Source organism: Crinia signifera, chromosome 4, assembly GCF_055691185.1.
Source record: "Crinia signifera chromosome 4, ASM5569118v1, whole genome shotgun sequence".
NCBI classification, from domain to species: domain Eukaryota; kingdom Metazoa; phylum Chordata; class Amphibia; order Anura; family Myobatrachidae; genus Crinia; species Crinia signifera.
Genome location: NC_139220.1, coordinates 292,151,597 through 292,160,145, shown reverse-complemented (window position 1 = coordinate 292,160,145; position 8,549 = coordinate 292,151,597).

The following is an 8,549-nucleotide window of genomic DNA, read 5'->3' as shown; positions in this document are numbered from 1 at the left end:
TCCCCAGAACAGTAGAGTATCAATATGGGCAAATCATCTGGGGTGGTTTCATGTCATTGATGTTAAACACTGATGGCACCATTGATGGATAACCCACTAATGGCACCATGGATGGATAACCCACTACTGGCACCATGGATGGATAACCCACTGATGGCACCATAGATGGATAACCCACTGATGGCACCATAGATGGATAACCCACTGATGGCACCATAGATGGATAACCCACTGATGGCACCATAGATGGATAACCCACTGATGGCACCATGGATGGATAACCCACTGATGGCACCTTTGATGGATATTAACCCACTGATGACACCATAGATGGATAACCCACTGATGACACCATAGATGGATAACCCCCTGATGGCACCATAGATGGATAACCCACTGATGGCACCAGTGATGGATAACCCCCTGATGTCACCATAGCTGGATAACCCACTGATGGCACCATAGATGGATAACCCACTGATGGCACCATAGATGGATAACCCACTGATGGCACCATGAATTGATAACCCCCTGATGGCACCATAGATGGATAACCCACTGATGGCACCATGAATGGATAACCCCCTGATGGCACCATAGATGGATAACCCACTGATGGCACCATGAATGGATAACCCCCTGATGGCACCATAGATGGATAACCCCCTGATGGCACCATTGATGGATAACCCCCTGATGGCACCATTGATGGATAACCCACTGATGGCACCATTGATGGATAACCCACTGATGGCACCATTGATGGATAACCCACTGATGGCACCATAGATGGATAATAACCCACTGATGGCACCATGGATGGATAACCCCCTAACCCACTGATGGCACCATGGATGGATAACCCCCTGATGGCACCATTGATGGATAACCCACTGATGGCACCATAGATGGATAATAACCCATTGATGGCACCATGGATGGATAACCCCCTGATGGCACCATTGATGGATAACCCACTGATGGCACCATAGATGGATAACCCACTGATGGCACCATAGATGGATAACCCACTGATGGCACCATTGATGGATAACCCACTGATGGCACCATAGATGGATAACCCACTGATGGCACCATGGATGGATAATAACGCACTGATGGCACCATGGATGGATAACCCACTGATGGCACCATAGATGGATAACCCACTGATGGCACCATAGATGGATAACCCACTGATGGCACCATTGATGGATAACCCACTGATGGCACCATAGATGGATAACCCACTGATGGCACCATGGATGGATAACCCCCCTGATGGCACCATTGATGGATAACCCACTGATGGCACCATAGATGGATAATAACGCACTGATGGCACCATGGATGGATAACCCCCTGATGGCACCATTGATGGATAACCCCCTGATGGCACCATTGATGGATAACCCCCTGATGGCACCATTGATGGATAGCCCACTGATGGCACCATTGATGGATAGCCCACTGATGGCACCATTGATGGATAGCCCACTGATGGTATGACTGATGTCCATTCCTACAGGTCACTAATTTTGTATAAACATCACACTGCAAAGCTAAGACAGGCGTATAAATAGAACCCTGCTCCGGATCAGGTGCAAAATGAGTTATACCGGATTATTCTTTCATTTATGGAATGCCACTCAAGCAGGGATAGATGTGAATACCTAAATATTTTATGTAATGCTCAATATAATACCTTGTATGTGAAACATATTCATAATTTTAGAGATAACCCTTTAGTATGCAAATAAATGCAACCATTTTTTCTTCCCTATGATCTCTTCTTGTGTCTAAAAATGAGTTCTGAATAGAAGAACTATCCTGTGTCTGTGTGGCTTTTAAATACATACAGTAACAACACTTAAGGCCCCCACATACAGCACGATATTCAGGCATTTTCTGAGCGATTCTAACAAATCGCTCAGAAAATGCCTGAAGATGCATGTAAATCGCTGTGTATATAGCCCACACAGCGATTTACATGCGCGCACCCGCCGTTCTGAATCTGTCATAGATTCAGAACGGACGGGCTGTTCAATTCAGAGCAGTCGCTCAGAAAGCTCCTGCTCATCTCCCGCATGTGTGGCTGCGGGCAGATGAGCAGGGCCGAGCGACTGCGGACGCCGCAGACCCGCCGCACCCCGCGCCGCAGAACCCGCCGCCGCCGCCACCCCTGACCCCCCTCCCCCACCAGCAGTAGCACCCATCCCCATTGCCACCCCCACCTCACCTCTCCTCTCGGCGGCAGCGGGGCGGCAGCGCGGCGGAAATGTTTAAAAAAAAATAAAAATAAAAATAAAAAATTTAAATTTCAAAATGGCCGCGGCCAGCCAATCACGGCTCGCCGCGTCATTGCCCCGCCCCCTAGAGCTGGCTATATTAGCCAGCTCGAGACGGGGAAGGAGCAGTCAGTCCGACGGCGGAGAAGGAGAGAAGAGCTCCTGAAGTCCTGGGAGGCGCGGCCAATGCAAAAGAGCTTAAAAGGCCGCCGCCCCCAGGTGAAGAACACAGATGAAGAGGCCGAAGCCCTGGGAGGCGGCGGCCATGCAAAAGAGCTTAGGAGGCCGCTGCCCCCAGGTGAAGACCAGATGCAGTTTAATAAAATACTAAAAACTCTGTGTTTGTGTTTATATTAAATAAAACATTTAAAACCAGTGTTTGTTGTTTTATTTTAATATTTCCTTTACAGGGGGGCTATAGGTACCGGCGGGCCTTTAATGCCCCACATGCTGGTACCTGTGGTTCTGCCAAGTGCCAGCATGTGGGGCAGGCTTGCTGGGACCTGTAGTCCTACTGTAAAAGACAATATTACTGTTAAATAAGCTATCAACCCTGCACCCACCGCCCAGGGGTGCAGGGGATAGCCCCGGGCTGCAGCCCAGGCCTGGGGTGCCCTGGAGAGGGGGGACCCCCTTATTTGGGGGGTCCCCACCTCCCCAAAAACTCCCGGCCAGGGCTGACTAGTTAGGGTGGGTAATGCTTTGGCCACGGGACACCATCAAGCGTGTCCCCTGGCTATGGCATTACACCCCTTGCTAGTTGAGCCTGGTGCTGGTCTCCAAAATATGGGGGACCCCTATTAATTTTGTCCCCCGTATTTTGGAAACCAGGGCCAGCTCAAGAGCCTGGTGCTGGTCCCCAAAATCCGGGGGACCCCACGCACTTTGTCCTCTGGATTTTGGGAACCAGGACCACTCAAAAAGCCCGGGGCTGGTCATACCTGGGGGGGGGGACCCCATGCCATTTTTTTTTTTACAAAATTATTGTCTGGACAGAGGATGAGACGCTGGACCCCGGACTTGGTAAGTATTTTTTTTGTCAGCTCCCACTGTACCACCAACGTTTAATAGTTTGCATATGGGTTTGCATTCGGTTCAGGGGGAACCACTAGCCACCATGATTTAATTATTTTTTTTTGGGGGGGGGGGGGGGTAGCATATTAGGGGAGGTGAAAGAATACTTATTAAAGAAGACATAAAGTTATGTGCTAGATGTGTTCAGTAATAATAACATTTTTGTGATGAAGTGCAGTGTTTTTACTTCACTTTCTGTGACAGATTTGAAATCTCCCGTGCTGAATCTCCCATTATGAATCTCTGACACAAATCTCTCTGTATGTGGCTCATTGTCTGAAATGAGTCACAAGAGTGAAATCTCTTGTGCTGAATCTCCCGTTATGTATCTCTGGCACACACAGTGGCGTAAGTTCATACCAGGTGCCCGGAGGCGACATCGATGGAGGTGCCCCCTACCACATATACACGGCATAGGGGACCGCCAAATAACACAGACCACATTGATTACCCCCTCCCCCTCGCATACACCACAGGCAGCATCATTGATTCCCAGATACTACAGACAGCACCTGTGATTCCCGGATACCACTCAGGCTCTTTCTGTCACATCAGCTGACAGTACAGGGGCTCTTCTGTGACAACTGCGGCAGCGGCTATATATATATATATATAGGGTACTATAGCAAGCAAGCAGCGGCACTCGTCAGGGTTTGAAAAAGTCAAAAAGTGGTTTTTAATGCTCCAACGTTTCGGGGCTCCAAACTGCCCCTTTGTCAAGGTGTACACCTTGACAAAGGGGCAGTTTGGAGCCCCGAAACGTTGGAGCATTAAAAACCACTTTTTGACTTTTTCAAACCCTGACGAGTGCCGCTGCTTGCTTGCTATAGTACCCTACATCTACCTCCCGGAGGGCACCCAGGTGGCTGCTCAACTAAAGGCTGAGTGCCGGACTGACTGAGATCCTATATATATATATATATATATATATATATATATATATATATATATATATATATATATATATATATATATATATATATATATATACTGTATATAGCTAGAAAGATAGAGCTGGCAATTAGAGACACAGTAATCCTCAAATGTGGACTTTAATATGTGATTGATGTTTTGGGGCCCAGTGCCCCTTCTCTACAGAAGAAGGGGCTCTGTGGGCATCAATCACACAATAAAGTCCACATTTCAGCAGGCTTGCACACAAAAGTTAAAAGGCACAAATCCATATAGGTCAACATTGGGAAGGAGTGACACACACACACACGCACGCACACGCACGCGCGCGTGCAAGGGAGACAGAGAAGAGAGGGAGAGAAGTGGAGAGATATACAGCAAATTGCGAGACATGGAGCAAGAGAGAGGTACATCATCATCATTAGCGTAGGTGCCAGGCAGAGCAGTTACCTCCGAGAGGGGTCCACATTATTTCTTTAGACAGGCAGCGGCTCTGCTGGAGCACTTGGTGGATACTGGAACCGGCTGTCACAACTCCATCTACACAGGTCTGAAATGACTGCGGGTATCGGGAGGGGCGGCTATCGTGGGGTGTGGGGGGGATGAAGCTATCGTGGGGCGGCTATCAGGAGGAGAGGAAGTGAGGAGGTTACAGTTCTCTGATAGTGCATGCAGGGCTTTTGTGAGGGAGAACAGAAGTTGCGCACCACGCTGTAACTTGAACTTCCTCTGGGTTCAGCTAGCTCTGGCTGCCGGAAGCGGGTGCGCTTGGGCTCTTTCATCTGCTCAAGTGGGCTGGTGGATTGACATGCAGGGGTGTTTCAACATACTTGGAAACCACCCTGAGCGTGTGCATGAATAAATATATATCTGAACTTAAGGAGCTCGGTGCTGGCTCCCCTGTGCCCCCCCTGGTGGCAAACGCCCGGCGGCCAATGACTCCACTGCCTCCGGGAGTTACGCCACTGGGCACACATCTCTGCGTATGTAGGGCCCAATACTACTGAATGTTGTGACAACAGAGGGAAGATGTAATCAGTACACATGTGCTCTTATGCAAGCTACTCTCCCTCTGCGGAGACTGATTAACCTAAAATGACACCATCTGCTACCTGTTGTGACTGCAGATACTGGGACTATTCATAACTCCAATAAATCAATATCAAGGGCTTTAACAAGGTACAGGTGGGAGACATTCTTCACAGGAAGAGGAGCAACAGAACATGAGGACATGCACTGACACTAGAGGGAGGTAGGTTCAGGGGAAATGTGAAGAAGAATTACTTCACAGAAAGAGTAGTAGATAAGTGGAATAGCCTCCCATCAGAGGGGGTAGAGGCAAATACAGTAGAGCAATGAAAACATGCTTGGGATCGGCATATTGATATCCTTACAAAGAAATAAGGATCAAATATGTTTTGAGGTAACATGTTTAAAAAAAGGGGCAGACTAGATGGGCCAAGTGGTTCTTATCTGCCATCAAATTCTATGTTTCTATGTTTCTAAATCCAGAGCACAAATACTCCAGAAAACATCTAAGTGCTTATACACAACCTTGGAGAGTAATAAAAGAGAGAGATATTTATTTAAATTGATAGAATGTGTTACAAGGAATTTGTGATAATAAAGATATTAAAATCAATCTCCGTGTACTGTTTTCTTTCTACAATCACAAATGTATTTCTTTGTAACACATTCTATTAGTTTTAATAAATCGTTCTATACTTTTCTTCGATTAACCCGGCTATAGGGCATTTAAGTATGATTAAAGGAGATATATATATATATATATATCATATAGTAGAGAAACCGCACACTTAAGTTCTTTTACAATGCAGGTGCTGGAGCATACATTTTCATATAGTCATAAACTCTATCCCGGCAAGGACAAATGAACCAGCACACCACCATTTGATGAGGATCAAAAAGATTTTTCTTTAGTGAAAAAAAGTTGTAATAACTTGGTCACAGGAATAGCATATTCAAAAGAAGCAATTCATGGATACTCATCGTGATTTTTCAGAGGGAGCTGTAACTGGAAGTACGAGCAGCATATCCCTATCCATGAGCCAGATCTGCCCGACAGGCTGTTTCGGAGTGCTACCTCCTTCGTCAAGGGCATACAGCTAACTAAGCTGACCTGTGTATATGTAGGGGATGGGATGCCCGCCAAAATTACACTACACCTTACCTCACCTGTGAAACACCTGCAGTGCCCAGCCCCCGATCCACGGCTGTCCGTCTCCAAGCCAGGAAGTCTCCGCGTGATACGCATACAGCGTGACACGCACGCGTCATATCCTGTACTGCGCTTCCGCACTTTTAACTGGGGTTAACGGCGTCTAAGGATTGCCATAGTAACAGTCGGACTGGACGGAGTTACCGCCCATCCGACGTCACAGGGCTCCGGGCAGGGCTGCTGCTACAGCAAGTGACAGACGAGTCACGTCGCTACACCGCTGGCTGCTTGCCTGTTCCGGAATTTCCAATTAGCCAATACCTCTTAATGAAACCAAGCTGATTACAGCTAACTATTAGCGTGACCGCACTAGATACAGGACTCAATGGCTGGATTACGTATGGCGCTCAGTGGGAGGGAAAACTTATGCTGCAGGCATGCAATTAGTGCATTTCTCTAGTGGGCAACAGAATGTAGTATGCCGTCTGACAGGCACCCACACTCCCCTATCCAAATTAAAAAAAGGGACAAAGATACAAGTGAGCCCTAAGGGCATACAAAAAAAGAAAAAGTAACAAACAAGTACATAAGGATATAAGACTGACATCGCTGAACTATTATAATCAGGATATGGGGTACTAGTCTCGACCTCCCCACAGCTCCCTCTTATAACATAATTATATTCCCGTATACATAAATCATACCAATAAGTATAACTCCTATAGGGAAAATATTTTACACATGATACGGTCATGAGGGTCATCTGGTTATAGAATTCATAAACACAAAAATAACCATGATGTCAGCAGCCCTCATATCCCCTGTCAATCACAAGAAAACATTCATATTTAATTCCTCATTTAGACCTGATGGAAAAAGAGAATTCAATTTGTAAATATATTCGCTCTCCTTTCTGAGGAGCAATAGATGGCGGTCACCACCTCTCTTGAGTGGTTTAATAGTGTCCAGTGGCATAAATTTAAAGTCACGTACATTGTGGCCTGCCTCGAAAAAATGTCGGGCCACTGGTGGTGTGCTGGCATCCCGAACAATTAGGGCCTTTTTAATGCTGGAGCGGTGCATGGCTACTCTCTCCTTCACCATCCTTATCGTTTTGCCGACATACAATTTTTGACACGGGCAAACCAAAACGTACACGACATATTTGCTCTCACAGTTCAGTCTATGCTTGATAGGATATCTGGTACCAGTAATTGGATGTGTAAAATGCTCTCCTACGATAATATGTGTGCAGTTCACGCAGCCACTGCATCTGAAGGCTCCCATTTTCATAGATAACCAATTCAAGCTACTGCCAGTAGGGCTAATGTCCGCAGTGGTAACTCGATCCTTAAGGTTACTGCTTCTCTTGTATGCGAACATAGGCCTCTCTTTGCAGAATTTCCCAATAATTGGATCTGTCTCCAGAATATGCCAATTTTTGTTAATAACCTCCCTTAATTTAGGTGAGGAAATTGAAAAAGTAGTAGGGAAAATTAAGCGTTCCTGTGGGTTAATATCAATAGCCTTGGATAACGTACTTTCTCTCTCTAGGGTCAAGCATCTGTTGATTGACTCCTCTATTTCACCCTTGTGATACCCTCTTTGTATAAAGTCCAGTCCCATTTTTTGTAATGCTGGCTTAAGTTCTTCCTTATTTGAGGTAATTCTCACAATTCTGACCATCTGTGAAAATGGTAATCCCCGTTTAAGGGGTTGTGGGTGAAAGCTCTCTGCCAATAGGACAGAGTTCTGATCCGTTGGCTTTTTATAGATGGTAGTTTCAAAGTGTCCATTTTTGATAGAAACACACACATCTAAAAAATTAACTGATATGGGGCTGCTGACAGATGTAAATCTAATGGTTCCTGTGATGCTATTTAGCTGTTCTACAAACATATCAAGCTGCTGAATACCGCCGGTCCACACAAAAAATAAATCATCGATAAATCGAACATAAAGAGAAATAAATTTTGAAAATCGTAAATTATGCAGAATATTGGTCAACTCATAATCATACATAAATAAATTGGCGTACGATGGGGCCATGTTCGACCCCATCGCCGTCCCCTGTAGCTGCAAATAAAAAGAATTTT